Source organism: Mastomys coucha, unplaced genomic scaffold (assembly GCF_008632895.1).
Source record: "Mastomys coucha isolate ucsf_1 unplaced genomic scaffold, UCSF_Mcou_1 pScaffold13, whole genome shotgun sequence".
NCBI lineage: Eukaryota > Metazoa > Chordata > Mammalia > Rodentia > Muridae > Mastomys > Mastomys coucha.
This window is the reverse complement of record NW_022196895.1, coordinates 70,088,855-70,109,119: the sequence shown is the minus strand read 5'-3', so window position 1 is coordinate 70,109,119 and position 20,265 is coordinate 70,088,855. Positions and strand designations below refer to the sequence as shown.

Sequence of the window (20,265 nt, the reverse complement as noted above, 5' to 3'; positions counted from 1 at the left end):
GAGGGGCAAGGCAGGAAGGGCCAGGCCCTTCCTCTGTCCTTACCAACTCTGGGAAGTCAGCTCTTCCCGAGAGGGCGAGCACTGTTTCAGCTTGCTATGCCCTCTTCCCCATACCTCCAGACAGGGTTGGAAAAGAAGGACTTTTTTAACCTTTTCTTTTGTTTTTAAAAAATAAATCTGTAAAATCTGAAGAAAAAAAGAAAAAGAAAATGCTAATTTCAAGTACAGTAAGAAAAATTATCCATAACATTTCCATGATGTTTGTAGAACATGATTTTAATATTTTCTTTTTCTTTTTTCTTAAAAAGATCTATTTATTTATTATTTGTATTATAAGTACACTCACTGTAGCTGTCTTCAGACACACTTTTTTCTTCTCTCTCTGGCCCCGCTCGCTCCGGCCTCACTTGTTCCGGCCCAAAGATTTATTTATTTATTTTTATATGTAGGTACACTGTAGCTTTCTTCAGACACCCCAGAAGAGGGCATCAGATCTCATTACAGGTGGTTGTGAGCCAACCTGGTGGTTGCCAGGATTTGAACTCAGGACCTTCGGAAGAGTAGTCAGTGCTCTTAACTACTGAGCCATTTCTCCAGCCCCGATTTTAATATTTTCAACTGTTAATATTCAACAAACAGAATAATTATTTTAAGATATACTTCATTGTTATGTCTCCCTTTTCATACCTGATTTTATTAATTTGGATACTGTCTCTGTGCCCTCTGGTTAGTCTGGCTAAGGGTTTATCTATTTTTGTTGATTTTCTCAAAGAACCAACTCCTGGTTTTGTTGATTTTTTATATAGCTCTTTTTGCTTCTGTTTGGTTGATTTCAGCCCTGAGTTTGATTATTTCCTGCAGTCTACTCCTCATGGGTGTATTTGCTTCTTTTTGTTCTAGAGCTTTCAGGTGTGCTGTCAGGCTGCTAGTGTAAGCTCTCTTCAGTTTCTTTTTGGAGGCACTCAGAGCTATGTGTTTTCCTCTTACTACTGCTCTCATTGTGGCCCATAAGTTTTGGTATGTGTCTTCATTTTCATTAAATTCTAAAAAGCTGAGAAAGAGGGTTAAGAAGGCTAATATGCAATTCCATATTACATGGTCGATGATCCACTGGCCAGAGACATCGAGTTGTTTCTTACATTTTTTTTTTTTTTTTGGAGATCTGTCTAGAGTTGTCAGATCTTGACTTTTACTGTAACCAACTGGTTGACAAAGAAGCATCATTCTTCTCTGAGAAAAACACCAAAACCACCTTTCTCTGCTGTTAGTAAATTCTCTCCTCACCGATTTTGTAGCACTGTGGTGGCCAGTGAGTCTGTTTGGCCCTGGAGGGTAAGGACAGTCTGAGCTACTTGTTGAAAATCCTGGATGAAAACTGATGGCAAATATCTAGGAAAGGAGTCCCTCCACAAAAGTGGCGATGCCAGCAATCATACCTAAGACTTCAAGAAAGGGTGGGACCTGACCGCTTATTGTCATACCATGCTCCTATAAAGCCTCTGATTTGGAATCGGCAAGGGTTCTTCACCAGGTACCACTCCTAATTTGGGGGAAAAAACCACCAGGACCCAAGTCAGAGACTACCCAGCAGGTAAGTGAAAGGCTGGAGAATCTTAGAATTTAAAATGAAATGTATGTATAATGTGTAACTTTTACCTAAAAGGGGGCATGGAAAACCTCTGTATCAAGCCAAAAACAAGAAGTAGGTAGTTCCAGGAACTTGGCTAACTCAGAGCCTCAGGGGTCTGGTTCCCAATACCTGCCCCTCCTGAATGATCCACAGTGAGGGTGGAACTAGGAATGAAGGTCTACTGGTTTATGAGACTCTCCACCCTGTCGACTGGTAGATGAAGATTACATTCTTAAAATGAATATGTTTCCCTCCCTAACTGAATACCTTGGATTGGGTCCCTCTGAAATTTTCCACTGTTTTTATGTTCTGTTTCCTCGGTAACCCTCTCTCCGCCCCCAGCTTGTGGTTTTTCCCTTAAATACCCCTCACTTCTTGTGTTTGGGGTCGAACTCCGCTGGCCAGCATGGTCACAAGATCGACCCCGGTACAGGTATCCCCAATAAACCTCATGTGATTGCAGCAAGTTCGGTCTCTCATGAGTCATTGGGTGGTTGTGTCATCCCGAGACTTGAGTAAGGATCTCCCCAGTTCTGGGGGTCTTTCATAAGCAGTGGTAAGCCCTAGCACCGTGTAGGCAGCCACTCGGATCGAATCCAAGACACCGGTGGTGGCAGCGATAGACGATTCCACTGCGCATGCGCCCCTCCGCCCCTCCCGAGCGGGCCCATGCAGGTGTCTCCCGAGCAGGCTCATGCAAATTAGGTGTCTCCCAAGCGGGTGTATGCTTCACATGCGCCCAGGGAACCAATCCAGGAGGACCACGAGAGCTTGGGCTCGAGTATATAAGGAGCTCTCTCTGGGCAGTCAGGGCCACTACACAGAAGCAAGAGCCGCCGCTGCCACCCATTCCACAGAAGCAAGAAGAGCCGCAGCACCTAGGAAGCAAGAAGAAGCCGTAACACCTAGAAGAGCTGTAACACTTAGGAACCTAAAAGAGCTGTAACACAAAAGAAAATTCCTGAGTAAACCACGTGAGAAGAAGTCTCGGTGTTTTGTCGTTATTGCTGCCATCCAGCAAGCAAGGCGCCATTACAGCACCAAGTGATAAACACCAAGTTCCGACATAAGGGCGTGGTGGTGGTGTTCAGAGTCACAGTATTATCACAGCCTGAAGGATCCAGTGTGCCCGAGGAGTTAAAAGGCAGCCTTCAATACCTTAGAGAGAGATAAAGGGTGGTAGTGGTATTTGGCTCAGAGCAATTAATGAGAAGTGAGGTGAGAGAGTGTAGTAGTCCAACGGTGGTTGTGAGTTTGACCTGGAAGGGAGGAGACACAACCAGCACTCTCCACAGTGGCCTGGCAGAGATGGATTCAGTAGCTGAGAGGCAATAAGAATGGCTCAGATTTATCCCATGGTATTTGCAGGGATCGATATGGGTAACCATTTTAAGTTTCTGGCCACTTTTTACAGTAATCTTCTTTTGAGTCATAGAGAAAACAGGCATAGGTGCTAAAACCCTGGTGAAGAAGAAATGGATAAGGGACGTTATACGGGACTGAACTGGCCTTTGAATTTCCAAACCCTGTTAGGATGAGCTGTTGGTTAAAGGTAGAGGTCCTTTGGATGTTCAAGTAAGAGCTACCCCAAACAGGTGGGTCCCCCCAAACTCTGTCAGGACTGAAAACAGGGCCCCATTGTCCAGAAGAAAGGAGATGGGCTGCCCTGATACTAAGATGACTACCCAAGCCTCCTGTTGGAGATGGCAGTGGTTGGACCAGTGGAGCATGGGCCCCATCAGTTGCCCATTAGTAGGCTGTAGGGTGATCCGGGCTTGATGTCTTCATGCTATAAAGGACATCAAAACAGTCAGTGCCCCATTACCCCTCTTGATGGCACCATGGGTATGGTTGGAATGGTTTGTGAGAGATTGGACCGAACCAGGCCCAATTGCCGTCCTGACCGTCTGGAGGTTTTCAGGCTCTGAGAGCTTGGGCAGCTGCTATGGCCAGCTGAAAGGCCTTAGCCAGCATAGGGTATTGTTGTTTAAGAGCTTTTTCATCTCTCCTATCTCCTATGGTACATCTTGAAGGCCACTGCTAAGACGACTTCCTGTGAAGTCAGGAGTGGACCTGATATCAGGGAAACTCTGGGAGGAGTAGGTCACAAGGAGAGATCCAGAATGGTATAGGTTTTCATTTGTTTGTTTGTTTTGTTTTTTGTTTTTTCATGACAGGGTTTCTCTGTATAGCCCTGGCTGTCCTGGAACTCACTCTGTAGATCAGGCTGACCTCCAACTCAGAAATTCGCCTGCCTCTGCCTCCCAAGTGATAGGATTAAAGGCTTGCACCGAGGCCACCACCACTGACTGTGCCCAGAATGGTATAGTTTAAGAGGGCATTGGTCCAGGAATTCCCCCCACCACGCCTGTGTTTTTCTTTGTTGAGGTATTGTAATGCTAAATTCCGTACCTAAAGGTCTAGGCCAATGAGTGAATTCTGACTTTCACGGGCCTTTGTTGTGCAAATCGTGTCCATCAATTTAAATCTATAGCTTAAATGAAAATGGCTGCAGCTAATTAATAGAGGGATTAGAGGGAAGCAGGGTTTTGAGTTACCTGGTTGTGGTGGTTTGAATATGGTTGGCCCAGAAAGTGGCACTATTTGGAGATGGGGCCTTATTAGAGTAGGTGTAGGCTTGTTGGAGTAAATGTGGCCTTATTTGAGAAGTGTGACTCTGTGGATGTAGGCTTTCAGACCCTCATCCTAGCTGCCTGGAAGTGAGTCTCCTCAAAGCAGCCTTCAAATGAAGATGTAGAACTCTCAGCTCCACCTACATCATGCCTGCTTGGGTACTGCCATGCTTCCACCTTGATGATAATAGACCATCTATCCCAATAGGCCAGCCCCAATTAAATGTTGTCCTTATAAGAGTTGCCATAGTTATGGTGTCTGTTCACAGCAGTAATGAAAGGCTGGAGAATCTCTTTAAAATGAGAGCATTTAATAGAAATGTATGTATAATGTGTAACTTTTACCTAAAAGGGGGCATGGAAAACCTCTGTATCAAGCCAAAAACAAGAAGTAGGTAGTTCCAGGAACTTGGCTAACTCAGAGCCTCAGGGCTCTGGTTCCCGAAACCTGCCCCTCCTGAATGATCCACAATGAGGGTTGAACTAGGAAGGAAGGTATACTGGTTTATGAGACTCTCCACCCTGTCGACTGGTAGATGAAGATTACATTCTTAAAATGAATGTTTCCCTCCCTAACTGAATACCTTGGGTTGGGTCCCTCTGAAATTTTCCACTGTTTTTATGTTCTGTTTCCTTGGTAACCCTCTCCCCAGCCCCAGCTTGTGGTTTTTCCCTTAACTACCCCTCACTTCTTGTGTTCCGGGTCGAACCCTTCTGGCCGACAAGGTCACGAGATCGACCCCGGTACCTTATCGCAAATAAACCTCATGTGATTGCAGCAAGTTCTGTCTCTCGTGAGTCATTGGGTGGTCGCGTCATCCCGAGACTTGAGTAAGGATCTCCCCAGTTCTGGGGGTCTTTCAGTAAGACCCTAACTAAGACACTGGTTGAACAGGGTGGAAGGGGCCAGATCCAGCATGGCCACGAAAGGGACAGTGTGATACGGTTCCCACCCTTGGAGCAGAGCCAGCAGGGTATGGGTCTTCTCCAGTGCAGATGATTGCTATAGGCAGAAGGCTTCTTTATATAATAATGTATATATTTTACGTTAAGTTGTTCCTTCAGAAAGTATTCTTCCCGACAAGGTTAATGTCTCCATGATAACAACACAGTTGCAGGAAGTGAGAATGTGTCTAGTGTTTCTCAGCAATATGGTAATGCTTTGAAATTCAGGATAGTCCTTAAGGCTGTGGGAAAGAAATATGAAAACATGAGTTTAAGAATATACAAACCAATGTAAGAACTGTTCTTTACAGGATTTCTGAACTATGCAAGATATAAGGATGCAATATGAATTACATGAGGGGCTTCATGGACCTGAAAGAACAGAGGCAGCTGCACTGAGCCATCCTTTTTAGAAGTATATTAAGGAAGGAGATAAAGAGATTTAGGGAATGGTGATCTCAGAGCAAGATCCCACCCAACTAAGCTTACTGTTTGTGTTTGCAGTTGAACAAAGAATAGTTTGGACTTTTAATCTGGAATGAACTACAATCCAGAAATGGAGGGCACACTTGTGATCCAGATCTTGAGGCTGAAAGACACAGGCTTTTGATCTGGACCTTAAGGAATAATGTCCATGAAAAACTTAGGCCCATGCATGGTGGTACATACCTTTAATCCCAGGAGACAAAAGCAAACATTTCTGAGTTCAAGGCCTAGGACAGAGTAAGTTCTAGGTGAAGAAAAGCTTAGGTCCAGGCATGGTATTACATGCCTTTAATCCCAGCATTCAGGAGACAGCCATGCAGATCTCTGAGTTCAAGGTCTGTCTATAGAGCAAGTTCCAGGACAGCCAAGTTTAGGAAGTGAAGGAGTTAGAAAACAGAACACTGGTGGTAATATAATAGAACTATAGTGCCATGTTACAGTTCCAGCTCCAACAAACAGCAGAACTCAGCAGCTTTGACCATGTGGCATTTCCTTGAGAGTTTAGGAGCTAAGGACATAAAATGCTAATTTGTGGGATAATCAAAAGAAATGGGTTGGGGGGGTTAAATGATTGAACTGATATGTAATTCCTAAGGAAGAAGCTTATGTAAAATAAAAGACTGAACTTTGTTCTGCAAGAAAGAGCTATAGTCATAAAATTTTCACAACCTGCTTTAATAAGGGTTCAACGACTCCTCTACTTCACTATCCAGCAGAGGTAGTGGAAAAGAAAGGTTATTAGGATATGGGAGAAGTGGACCTGTTTAGAAATAGTTCTTTGGGGGCAATTCCAGTCTTTGTTGTTCTCAGTCCAGTCCACTCAGCAAACACCACACACAAATCAGCAAGAGCAGGCCAATCCAGAAGAAACAGCAAGGCTCACCAACCCACACAGGTTGGAGGAAGCAGCAAGAAGCTACAGGAATGTAACAAGAAGTTCCTTCCTGAGTTTCTCTTTATGGAGTCATCACAAGCAAAGCTCTGCAACACAATGTTAGGTGAACCTGAAAGACTGAATTTAGAAATTTGGGAAAAAGCATGCTAATGAAAAGGGAAATGTATTAGTAGAAATGTATGTATACTGTATAACCTTTACTTAAAGGACATAGAAGGTCTCTGTAACGAGCCAAGAATGTAGACTAGCCAGTTTCAGAAACCTGTTGGCCACAAAGGCTCCTCCTAGTTAGGTCCAAGAACAAAAGGCAGGATATGAGCCATCTGGGTAGTTCTAGGGAATGGTCAGCCATAAAGTGAATAACATTGACCAGACCACATTCTTGTGCATAATGAGTGTGTAGGACGTTTTACTTATGACCCTGACTCAACCAGGGGTTGGGTCCCTTTGGAATTTTCCACTGTTTTTATGTTATGTTTCCTTGGTAACCCTCTTCCCCCCTCCCCAGCTTGTGATTTTTCCCTTTAAATACCCCTAACTTCTTGTGTTCAGGGTCGAACCCTTCTGGCCTGCCAGGCTATGAGTTCGACCCCAGATCTAGCTTACCCCTAATAAACCTCATGTGATTGCAGCAAGTTCGGTCTCTCGTGAGTTATTGAGTGGTCGTGTTATCCCGAGACTTGAGTAAGGGTCTCCCGAGCTCTGGAGGTCTTTCAAACCAATGCTTACATGTCATCAGTGAAAAATAGCAAGAAAGAGCAAACTGAACCAGTGCTCTAGGCAGCTACCACTGCCTGTGGGATCATATTTATATTCTTTCTAAATATATATCCTTTTACATGTCTGCTATAGCGAAACATCCTTTCACCTGTGTCTGCTCCAGCAAAACATTCTTTTACATGTCTTCTATAGCAACATCATTTATCAAAACTTACCTTCCAAGAAAACCAGAAGTTTTCACTTCATATCCCCCATCTGTTTAAGAATTGTCCTTTTCGCCAGGCGGTGGTGGCACACACCTTTAATCCCAGCACTTGAGAGGCAGAGGCAGGTGGATTTCTGAGTTCGAGGCCAGCCTGGTCTACAGAGTGAGTTCCAGGACAGCCAGGGCTACACAGAGAAACCCTGTCTCAAAAAAAAAGAAAGAAAGAAAGAAAGAAAGAAAGAAAGAATTGTCATTTTCAGGGCTAGTGAGAAGGCTCAGAGGGTAAGAGCACTGACTGCTCTTCCAAAGGTCCTGAGTTCAAATCCCAGCAACCACATGGTGGCTCACTACCACCCATAATGGGATCTGATGCCCTCTTCTGGTGCGTCTGAAGACAGCTACAGTGTACTTAATTATAATAATAAATAAATCTTTGGGCCGGAGTGAACAGGAACTGAACAAGTGGGGTCTACCAGAGCCAGCGGGACTGACCGGAGTGAGCGGAGTCTACCAGAGTGAGTGGGGTCGACCTGAGCGAGCAGAGGTCCTAAAAGTCAGTTCCCAACAACCAGTTGAAGGCTCACAACTATATGTACAGCAACAGTGTGTACTCATATACATAAAATAAATTTTAAAAATCTTTAAAAAAAAAAAAAGAATTGTCCTTTTCTCTAACATTAATGATCTACACACAATAGAATTATAATAATTATAGATAATTATAAGAACCATAACATTTTAAATAGATGGCTGATGTAAAATATAGTCAAACAATATTCTATCAAAACCTTGAATTTTTGTCAATATACAACAATTCAAACAAAACAAATTTAAATTTTTATCAATTCCTGATCATAACCAATAACAACCTTCCACCCTAGATGATAATAGCCTTAATACATCAAATGACCAAAACTGTCCACCCTACCTTAAGGGAGTGGTGTAGGCATAAATATTTTGCAACCTCCTCTAATAAGCATTTAACCTCTCCTCTTACCTTCCATACACCAGAGCCAGTAAAAAGAGAAAAATTAGGATACGGGGAAAGTGGGCCTGTTTAGCAATAGTTCTTTGGGGGCAAGCTTGATCTTTCTTGACAGTTCAGTCCCATAGCAAACATTAAATATGGTTAGCAGCTGCAGACCAGTTCTCTAGGCAGGCAGACACCACACACGAACCAGCAGCTACAGTCCAGCCCTTTCAGCGGGCAGACACCTTTCCTGAACCAGCAGCTATAGTTCAATCCTGAAGAAGCCAAAAGGCTTACCAATTGGCCCAAGGCTGCAGGAAGCAACAAGGTGCTGCAGAAATCTAACAAGAAGTTCTTCCTTGAGTTCCTTTTCATGAAGTCATTACAAGCAAAACTCAACAACTCTATGTAAAGCAAGCCAATACATGTGTGTTGTTAGCGAAGAATAGCAAGGTGGAGCAAACCAAATCAATGCTCACTGCTGTCTTCCCCTGTCTGTGGGGTCATATTTATACTCCTTCATCATGAGCCCTTTTATATGTTTGCTATATCAAAACATCTTTGCACCTGTGTCTGCTTCAGCAGAACATCCTTTCACCTGTGTGGCCCAGCAAAACATCATTTGACATAACTAACTTTCCAAAGAAACTAAAAGTTTCCATTTCAGACTGGGATGGTGGCCTTCTTGTAATCACTTCCTGAAGAATTGGGGTAAAGAGTTCCTGTTTGGGGCCCAAGGAAAAGAATGGTTAATCGGTAAAAAGCTAGCTGTAGCATTTGTTGCCCAGTCTTTGTTTAGCCAGTCTCTGTATTATGGGACCAGTCTATGTATTGTCAAGTATCTGTGTTTATCCAGTCTCTGTGTGATCATCAGTCATTAGTACTAGTCCTTTTGAAGCTGATTTGTGTGTATATTTTTGGAGAAACAAGTAACTGAGACAGTCTGTGAGTCACCTGAGCTATTTGCTTTGTGAAGATATTTATGTCTTAGCTGACAAGAGGTTTTCCCTGGTCAGATCTAATCTTTATAAATTTTGTAGTAACCATATATTTTCCTTCCCTGTGGATACATAGGCATAACCACATGCTCATCTTAAAACTAGTACTAGTTTCCATTCTAATGTCAACATACTCTTATAGTGAAATGACCAAAATAGCAGGATAAACTCCATTTTACCTTTCCGACTCCATTTTGAGTCCTCGGAATGACAGAGCCCCACCCTTGGGCTCTGAGAAAAAGACCACAAAATGTGCTTAGCAGTTGAAAATAGACATAGCAGCTATGGCCAGCTAAAAATAACAGAATACACTGGTCACTGTGGCCAGCTCAAAATAACAGGATACACTGGTCACAATAATGGGATGGGATAAGAAAACATGAGTTGTTCCCAGGTCAAGATGCCCTTTTTAGATGTGTGGCCTCTCCTTGTGGTTTGAACAGATGCTATGCACCAATCAGTTTAAAGGTCAACAGTCCTTTACCCACATACCCAATCATCTAACACCAAGGCTTGGAAGTCCCTGCTTGCAATTTTTCCCTATATAAGCCCCTAGACATAGGGGTCACTTTCCTAAGTTGTTGCATCAGGAAGGCTTGTGACCTGAGTTCAAATTTGAATAAAGACTCTCATATGCTTGTTGGAGTTGTGGTCCCTGGTGGTCTCTTGGGTGGAGGGGGATCTTGTGATCTGGGCATAACATTGTGGAAGCTCATCCATCTTCCTCCAGAACCCCAGGACCCTGACCTGCCTAGAGGGTCTGGTGCTGGCTGGTGAGTGTTTAGTGTTTCTGTTTGTTGTCTATTTTTGTTCTTGCAATATTGTCCCAAGTGGCAGGGAGTGACTAAGAGCAGACGTGCTGGAGAGTGACAGCCATGGGGGTCCAGGAGATGTTCCTGGCCTCAGGGTGGATGAAGTGCCCACCTGTCAGTTGGACTGATTTTTAGTGGAAGACAGAGAGCTTCACCATCAATTCCTTTTCTCCCCTGCTGCTTTCAGTTTCCGAGGCAGGAGTCTGTGAGTCCGAGTTCTTGGATTCACTTTTGCTTTCAGTCATGATGTGTGCCTATTTTGTCTGCTGTGTTTCTTATGGTGTTTAGCTTTTCTTTGTATCAGAGTTTGATGGGCGCCATAGGACAGACTACCTCTTACCATCTCAATCTCATGTTGGCTCATTTTTAAAAAGTTAGAGCCAGAGCTCATAACCTGTAGATGTAAAGAAAGGGAAAATGACCACTTTTTGCAGTTCAGAGTGGCCAACTTCTGATGTTGGATGGCCACCAGAGGGGACCTTCCATCTCCCTACGGTGTCAGCAGTAGAAGACAAGTTGTTTCAAAAGGCTCATGGACACTCTGATCATGTCCCCTGTATAGCAGCCTGGAAGGATTCGGCTACTAACCCACCACCTTGGATTATGTCTTTCTTCTTTCCCCTGCTAATGTTTCCTCATCAACAGGAACTGTGGTGGCCCTTGTGACTGAAGAGCAAGAGATTACCAAATCAACAGCTCCTCTTTCCACTGTCTTACAGGATAGTACCTCTGAGGACCTTATTTTTCTGCTGACTTATGTTCTTTCCGCTGGCTGTGACACAGGTTGAGGAGAAACAACAAGCAGTGGATCTGCCACCTGCCCCAGCTCCAGCACCACAACCTCTAGCTCCAGAGGCATCAGCCTTTGTGATATAGGAGGGGGGCCTGCACAGGGTACAAGGAGCAGATGCACCATGCCACCTGAGGCTAGGGGGCTGGAGGCAGACTTCACTGTTCTACCCCTGCGGGCAGTGGGGCCAGTAGACCAACATAAGAAACAACCTCACCACTACTGGCCCTTTATAATCGCAAGGGGCAGAGTACCTGATTTTCTGAAAACCCCAAGATTTTATTGGCCTCTTAGATACTGTTCTTTTCATTTATCAGCCTACCTGGTATGACTGTCAGCAGCTTTTGCAGATTCTTCCTACTGAAGAAAAGGAATGTATGATCTTGGAGGCCTGGAAGAATGTTCCAGAGATAACGGCACCCCAACACAAAACCCAGCCAATATTGATTAGCAATTTCCCCTCTGGAGACCTGATTGGGACAACAACACGGCTGAAGGTAAGGAGCACCTCCCAGTCTACTACCAGGCTCTGATGGCAGATGTCAAGGCAGCCCAGGACTCACCAATTTGGCCAAGGTTTATAATGTTAAGCAGGGGATTGATAAAAGCCCAGCAGCATTTCTTCAACAGATCTTGGAGGTTTTCCACTCTTATACACACATAGACCTTGAGGAAGCAGGGAATTCTGGTACGGTAGACTGGCTTTCATCAATTAGTCAGTGCCAGACATTAGAAGAAAGTGTCAGAGGCAGGAAAGTTTAGGAGAAAAGTCATTGAGGGATTTAGTGGAAGTCGCAGAAAGGGTATACAATAATAGAGAAAGTGCAGACAAAAAGCCGATTAAGACAGGAAAGGTATCGAATAGAGATTTGGCCAAGGTCCTTCTGGCTAACAACATCCCAGACACAGAAGAAAGGACACACCAGCTCTGATGGATTGTTGAAAGAAAAGAGTCTGAAAGAGGCCAGCGACCAGCAGTAGGTAAGAACCAATGCGCCTACTGTAAGGAGGAAAGACACTGGGCTAAAGAATGCCCAAAGAAGAAGCCACAGGCTAAGGCCATGGTCACGAAAGAAGAAGATGGAGGGAGTCAGGGTTTGGACCCCCTCCATGACCCAGGGTAATCCTTAGAGTGGAGGGGATGTCCCTAGACTTCCTGGTAGATACTGGAGCTCAGCATTCAGTGCTCTTAAAGACCAAAGGGCTGATGTCTTCCCAAAGATCCCAGGTTCAAGAAGCCATAGGTGCTAAACAATATTCATGGACTAACCAAAGATCAGTATACTTCAGAATGGGGTGGGTAACCTATGCATTTATGATCATTCCTGAATGTTCCTACCCCTTGCTGGGGAGAGATCTCTTAGCAAAGATAAGAACTCTCCCCAGCAAAAGATAAGCAAATTCTTTTTCTTTTTCTTTTTTTTAGATTTATTTATTATTATAAATAAGTACACTGTTGCTGTCTTCAGACACACTAGAAGAGGGCATCAGATCTCATCACCAGTGGTTGTAAGCCATCATGTGGTTGCTGGGAATTGAACTCAGGACCAGTCAGTGCTCTTACCCGCTGAGCCATCTCACCAGCCCTCAAATTCTTTTTAAACCTGAAGTGATCAAGTTATTGGATCAGAAAGGCAATCTGATCGAGGTATTGATTCTTAACCTGGCCTCTGAGACTGAGTACAGACTATACTAGTCACTAACTACCCCTGAACAAAACTTGGATATTTGGTTGAGAAAGTTTCCCCAAGTGTGGGTAGAAGCCAGAGACATGGGCCTAGCAAAACATCGACCTCCTGCATTTGTTGAGCTTAAACCCAGGGGCTGACCCAGCTCAAGTCTGCCAGTACCCCATGTCCATATCCATAAATTGTTGGCCCTGGGAGTCCTCAGGCCATACCAATCAGCCTGGAATACCCCATTGTTATCCCTGAAGAAACCAAATTCTAACAATTACTGTCCCATCCAAGACCTATGGGAAGTTAACCACAGAGTGATAGATATATACACCCCACAGTGTCTAACCTCTATACCTTGTTGAGCTCATTGTCACCAGACCAACGCACCACCTGAAAGACCCCTGGGGAAGACCCCCACTCAAATCTCAGGAGGACATATACCCAAGGAATCACGAGAGACCATCCTTGATGTAATTACAAGAGGTATTTTTTAATTTCAGGGCGCTCTGGTTTGGCACCACACCTATCTCATGCAGGAGATAGTGGAGCCTACCACGAGGCTTGAAAGTTAGGGGTTTATATAGGGAAAAGGTCTGAGGGAACAAAGGGATCAGTGTGGCCATACATGATTGTTTTCCTCTATGTTTATTGTTTTATGTCTTTTTGACCTGCCAGCTCTTATATCTAACAACTTGCTTGCTCCTTTCCAGGCCTATGTGGGCCAGCTTGTGATGGATTCTTAGGCCCATAACTTTTCTTCCTAGTCAGCACAGGTCTAAAGCTTTAATTTTTCCTTTCAAGAGCAAGAGTCTGCCTTAAAGAACTCCAGGCCAAGAAATAAGGTGAGCCAGAGTTTATAAAGGAGAAACTAATAGTTAATGACCAGGTATAGGTCAGGGGAATTTTACAAGTACGATTTCTATGTAAGGAAAGGAGGAACCCTATGTTTTGTTCTCAAAAGGGTAGGGAAACCATTTGTTCTCTAAAGTAGGATGTGGTTCTGAAGGAGAGGATATTTGGAGTCAGAGCAACTTGACTTCTAGTCCATTACATTTAACAGAAACTTGAGACTTCTGCCACCTGCCCCTCCCCTGGTTTGATGTAGTGGGTTAGGGTTCTACAAACTCTACCAGGCCTTTCTCCAGAGTCAAGAGTCTCTTGGCCATAAGCCTGTTATGTCAACAATATTATACTTTGCAAGGCCAGGAAAATCTAAAATATAATGATACTGATATTTAGTTCTATGATTAGAACTATCTACTAGAAGAAGTGGGGAATGAAAGGCTGGAAAATCTTAGAATTTAAAATGAGGGCATTTAATAGAAATGTATGTATAATGTGTAACTTTTACCTAAAGGGGGGCATGGAAGACCTCTGTAACAAGCCAAAAATGAGAAGTAGGTAGTTCCAGGAACTTGGCTAACTCAGAGCCTCAGGGCTCTGGTTCCCGAAACCTGCCCCTCCTGAATGATCCACAATGAGGGTGGAACTAGGAAGGAAGGTATACTGGTTTATGAGACTCTCCACCCTGTCGACCAGTAGATGAAGATTACATTCTTAAAATGAATATGTTTCCCTCCCTAACTGAATACCTTGGGTTGGGTCCCTCTGAAATTTTCCACTGTTTTTATGTTCTGTTTCCTTGGTAACCCTCTCTCCACCCCCAGCTTGTAGTTTTTTCCCTTAAATAGCCCTCACTTCTTGTTTTCGGGGTCAAACTCTGGCCAGCATGGTCACGAGATCGACCCCGGGGTCAAACTCCTCTGGCCGACAAGGTCACGAGATCAACCCCGGTACCGGTATCCCCAATAAACCTCATGTGATTGCAGCAAGTTCGGTCTCTCATGAGTCATTGGGTGGTTGCGCCATCCCGAGACTTGAGTAAGGATCTCCCCAGTTCTGGGGGTCTTTCAGCCTGCTCTCAACTGCCAGCAAATATGGCTATGAGGAGAGTAGGTAGTACCAGAGGCTTTTCTGGGTCCTGTGGTTGGAGTAAGGAGCATTGAGCTTTTATTTCCTGTCAGGGTCATGTTGGCAAGACCAGTGATGGACTGGTACCTGAAGTGGAAACCTAAGGGTTCTTTAGAGAGTCAGTTGTGTTAGATGTTGTTTTGCTGGGGCAAACATGTGAAGGAGTGTTATCTTGAAGTGGACATAGGTGAAAGACTAAGGCAGACTCCTTTCACTGAAGCAGACACAGGAGAGAGGCTGCTCTGCTAAAGCAAACACATGAAAGGACACGTGATGAAGGATTTTTGCTAACAACATGCATGTATTGGTCTGCCTTAGATTGTGTGGAGGAGCTCCATTCATCCCAGGACTCCAGGAACTCAGGCTGATTACACTCAGGTGCTGAGGCAAGGCACACGAAGGACACGTGATGTTTACAGGGTATAACTACAACTCAACAGAGTGATAGAGTGACGGAGAAAGAGCTTGGCTTGCTGGCACAGCTAGCTGTACAACGCTCGTGGGTGGCACAGCTTCACTTTGCTTCCCTGAGAGAGGCACAGCTGAGAACTTCCGGTGCCACTATTGGTCCCTCTTGCTGACGTGAGCCAAGGATGAAGCCTAGCTGTCTCTGCTAAGTTGTTTCGCCACTGTTGCTAACCTGACTCTACTGAACTAGACTCCTGGTGTATCCATAAAATGTTTGTAAATGGATCAAGCGGCCACTGCCTCCTAATCTTCGAACTGAACTGCCGATTTCCAGACAATACAGACAGGGGCTCTTCCAAGGTTGTTCCAACCTTTCTAAACAGATCCACTTACCCCACGCCACCCCGCCCTGTATCCCACTATCTCTGGAGGGTGGTGGGCTACATGGGAGGTTAAAGTGTTTAAGAGCCATCGTTAAAAATAGGATTTGAAAAAATTAAAGTTACAGGTACCAAGGCACCAGGGTTCTGGAGCTTGACATTTTCCCTGTAAAGCTTTGGTCAAATGTATCAGGACCATCAATTAACAATTAAGGAAATGCCTGATAACCTGGATTTGATTCCTGAGACCCACATATTAGAAAGAGAGAACTGACCACAGTATTCTGGTTTACATATATGTAGTGTGGGACACGTGACAAGACACATATGTCTTAGTTAGGACTATTATTGTTGTGATGAAACACCATGACAAAAAAGCAAGGTGGGACGGAAAGGTTTTATTCTGTTTATAGTTCCACATTACTGCTCTGTTTCAGGTTATTTGACCACACTGTGAGCCCTGAGATTGTGTAATTTACTGGAAAAAAATTGTTTTTACTTTTGGTGTGGCTCAGCTTTAGCATATACCTTTGAGCCAAGAGCTTTCTAATTGAATTTTGTAAGATGGATTAGATAAAGTCAACCAAAGGTCAAGAGGTAGAGCAAGCAACCAGTTGACAGGAAGTGAACATAAGAAGAAAACCATAGAGAGGAAGAGGGCGTCAGAAAGATAGAGACACACAGGAAGTACAAGGGAGGGACATTCGGTTTGAGGGATTTTTTTTGAGACAGCATAGAGGAGGGTGTCCTTTGGGGATGTTGGTTGAGGAACAATGTGCCTCTCTGAGCTAGAAGACTTTCACCCCAGCATCTGGCTCCCAAGTTTTATTGGTGAAATCAAATGTTTGAGATTTTGTTAAGAACAGCATTTGGCACCAACACATGGCACAGACACATGGACAGAGACACCAGCTGCAGACAAACCGAGAAGCCATCCAGTTTTTTAAGTCACCTGGGAAGTCCTCAGGGAGAGAGTGTAGGATAGGAAATATCATAATACAAGGCACTAGAACCCTGTATAGTGCTATTTTCAGTGGCTTGAAAATAGAAGCAGAAAATGAAAATCTAAAAACTGAGATTGACATATTATCAAGTATAATTGCTATCAGTCTGATAATTCATATTTTATCCTTAATAGCCAAATATGAAAAGTGGATTGATAACATACAAGCCTTAGAAAGACATAAATGAAAATAAGAAAAAAAAAAAGATAACATCTAGTCAGGCAGAGGTGGCATATGCCTTTAATCACAGCACTTGGAAGGCAGAGGCAGGCGGATTTCTGAGTTTGAAGCCAGCCTGGTCTACAGAGTGAGTACCAGGACAGCCAGGGTTACACAGAGAAACCCTGTCTTGAAAAACCAAAAAAAAAAAAAAAAAAAAAAAAAAAATTTATACAAGGCCCAAAAGAAGCCCTCATTGATTTTGTTTTTTGAAGATTGACTTCAGTTGTAAACAGAACAGTATCAGATTCCCAAGTCAGACAAATATTAATTGAATCTTTGATTTTTGAAATGCTAATTCAGAATGCAAAAAGATGAAAGGCAAGATCACCAACAATAGATGAATGGACTAGAAATACAGCTGATATTGAATCTCACATTTATGATGCTACTGTAATAGGAGAAATAAATCCTAAAAGTTTTAAGAAATATAAAAATGCCAGATGTTTTAATTGCAGTGAGAAAAGTCACTTTAAAAAGGGACTGTAGGCAAGGTGTTTCTAGAAACAATGTTTTTTTGAGAGACAATCCAAAAAGAAGGCCCCAACCTCCTGGAGTACGTAGAAGTTGTGGCAAAGGTCAGCACTGGACTAATGAATGCAGATCAACAAGCATTCGTTAATCCCTTGCCATTAGGAAGTGTCCTAGGGGGCCTCTTGTAGGCCCTGATATCAAATTTGATCCAATCATTCCCTGTCAAAGTCTGAGGAACTCAGCCACAAAGCTATTAAAAAATGTAATGCCTGTTGTTAAAAAACAGCATAGCTCTGGATATAATCAAAGACAGAACAGCTTCAGGAGGTAAAAGATTCAGGAGATACCAAAAAACAAATATCTTGATAAACTGCTATAAATAAATCAGAGACCATAGCTAAAAATGCGAATAAATGACATTGAAATGGAAGGTTTTGTAGGCATAGGAGCAAGGGTAGCAATAATTTCACCAAAATCTTGGCATCCAGATTGACTGCTTCAGGAGGTAAATATTCAACTTCTAGGGATCGGAGCTTTATCTCAGGTAAGATGACGTACAAGATGGGTAGAGTGTATAAGGCCAGAAGGACAAACAGGAAAATTAAAGCCATATATGGCTAATATAGCCATGAATTTATGGGGCCATGATTTGTTGCAGCAGTGGAAAACACAGATTAATATTCCTCCAATCTCAGAAACAAACCATAAAATAAAGAATGCTTCTGAGAATTTTTTTTTTTTTTTTTTTTTGGTTTTTCGAGACAGGGTTTCTCTGTGTAGCCCTGGCTGTCCTGGAACTCACTCTGTAGACCAGGCTGGCCTCGAACTCAGAAATCCACCTGCCTCTGCCTCCCAAGTGCTGGGATTAAAGGCCTGTGCCACCACCACCCGGCTAGAGAAAATTATTAAAAGGTATTATAAACAGTCACAGACTGTCTGGGTTGTCCATAAGCAGGACACGACAGGTGTTGGTCTTTCAAAGGTACCAACACCCCTAACTTTAAAATGGTAACTGATGAGACTGTATGGGTGGATCAATGGTCTATGGCAAAAAAAAAATTACAGGTACTGGAATAGCTGGTACAGGAGCAGCTAAATGCTCAACACGTTAAAGAATCTACCAGCTCATGGGATTCCCCCGTGTTATAAAAAAGAAATCAAGAAATGGAGAGTTTTAACAGATTTAAGAGCCATAAATAAGATGATTCAGCCAGTGGGCTCTTTACAACCTGCAATCCTGTTGTCTTCTTTCTTATCTAAATCATGGCCTATGATAGTAATTGATTTAAAAGATTATTTTTTCACAATCCCTTTGCATGAGCATAATAGGGAAAAGTTTGCTTTCTCAGTAGAAAGCAAATTGTTTCTACTTATAGTAACAGTTATCCAATAAAGATATCATTGGAAAGTGTTACCACAAGGAACCTTAAACAGTCCTACCTTTTGCCAATATGTTGTGCAACAGCTGTTAGACATAATTCATAAACAGTTTCCTCAACTTAAAATTTACCATTATATGGATGATATCTTACTGGCTGATTCAGATATAGATACCTTAGGAAAAAATGTTTGATGAAGTGAAAAGAATTTTGCATTGCTGGGGATTACAAATTGCTTTAAAAAAAAGAAAGAAAGAAAAGAAAAAAGAAAAAACCCAAAAAAGGAGATTCTGTTAATTATCTGGGATATAAGATAGATCTAAAGAAAATTCATCCACAGAAAGTACAAATCAGGAAACATCAATTACAAACTCTGAATGATTTTCAAAAATCACTGGGAGATATTGACTGGCTATGGTCCACAATTGGATTAACTACTCAAGAGCTAGGTAATTTATTTTAAACAATAGAAGGTGATAAGGATTTAAATAGTCCTTGAAAAACTATCAGCGGATGTGGCCCTCCCTCCTTCCTCGGGGGTGTTGTCCACTGGCCAGCAAAGACAAAGGGAGCAAGGTTTGGATGGCTATAAATACCTACAGATTAGCTTCTGGGATCAGCTTTAGTGACACAGCTCAACTTTATTTGGCATGAACGAGGGCTATACAGATCTTGGGGAAATGGTAGGGACTTCCAGGGTGGATAAACATTATTGGATAAGGTGGAAATGTTTCGCTTACATGAAGAGGAATTCCAAGAACCTGTTGAAGAGGTTCTTATTGGGAGAGAGGAAGTCAAACCTGTAATCTGGCCATAGGCTACATGACTTCCCTCAGAGGTTCCTCTGGGTTACAGAAGAGCTGATTAGTCATAACATATTACCTAGTTATCACACGGTAAGAAGGGCTGAGCGGGACTTGCAGGAAGGTTTGTGCATGCATCCTCTAGATACGGTCAGGCCCGGTGAGGCCTATGTGCTCAGTGACACTCTCCAGGTAAGATCCGACAGAGAAGAGGAAGCCCCACTGAGAAAGGGAACCCTCCACTTTGCAGCACGCTTGGAGAGCTTGTCTGGACATGGTGGACTGCAACCTTAATAACCGGGTCTTTTGACAAGGTGAGGCTGAGAGAGAATGGGCTCTAGTAAAAAAGAAGTTACGGGATGCACATGTGAATCTCTTGGATCCAAAGCTGGGTTGTACTTTAGTTATGTTACCCTACAGGTCAAAGCATTTAAAAACACGCATTAAAGTAGATTCTGTAAAACCCGCAACAGTGGGCCTGGGGCCTCTCTGAACTCCTTCATGATCAGGATAAGACAGCAAAGAGTTCTGTGCCTTCTTGTACTGAAATAGCTTAGTTGCCTATAATCCTCATCCTTAAACCGCTCACTGCTGCCCCAAATAGGGACCTTTTGAACTGTGGGGACCAATAGAAGGTCCACAACATTTGACTAATACATGATTTACTGGAGGTTCATTAGCCACTGATGGAAAGTGGCAACTATAGACTGAGGAATGCAATGGCCAACACTGACGACGGAACTACAAAATCAGTGCAGCACTATTGGCTATAAGAAAATCAACTAGGGCTGGGCGGTAGTGGTGCATGCCTTTAATGGCAGCACTTAGGAGGAGAGGCAGGCAGATTTCTGAGTTCAGGGCCAG

General features: G+C 43.3%; 1 long non-coding RNA gene across 4 annotated transcripts in view; it reads left to right on the top strand.

Moving 5' to 3' along the window:
- LOC116087349 overlaps positions 1-15,659 on the top strand; it is a 34,821-nt gene extending 19,162 nt beyond the window's left edge. For 3 of the 4 annotated variants that reach the window (XR_004117388.1, XR_004117386.1, XR_004117385.1), the window contains 2 exons: positions 11,402-11,581; positions 15,053-15,659. This is a non-coding gene — a long non-coding RNA (uncharacterized LOC116087349). Of the gene's footprint in view, positions 1-11,401; positions 11,582-13,564; positions 13,606-15,052 lie in introns of all 4 variants that reach the window. The other variant, XR_004117387.1, reaches the window with a different exon arrangement.
- Positions 15,660-20,265: the final 4,606 nt, after the last annotated feature.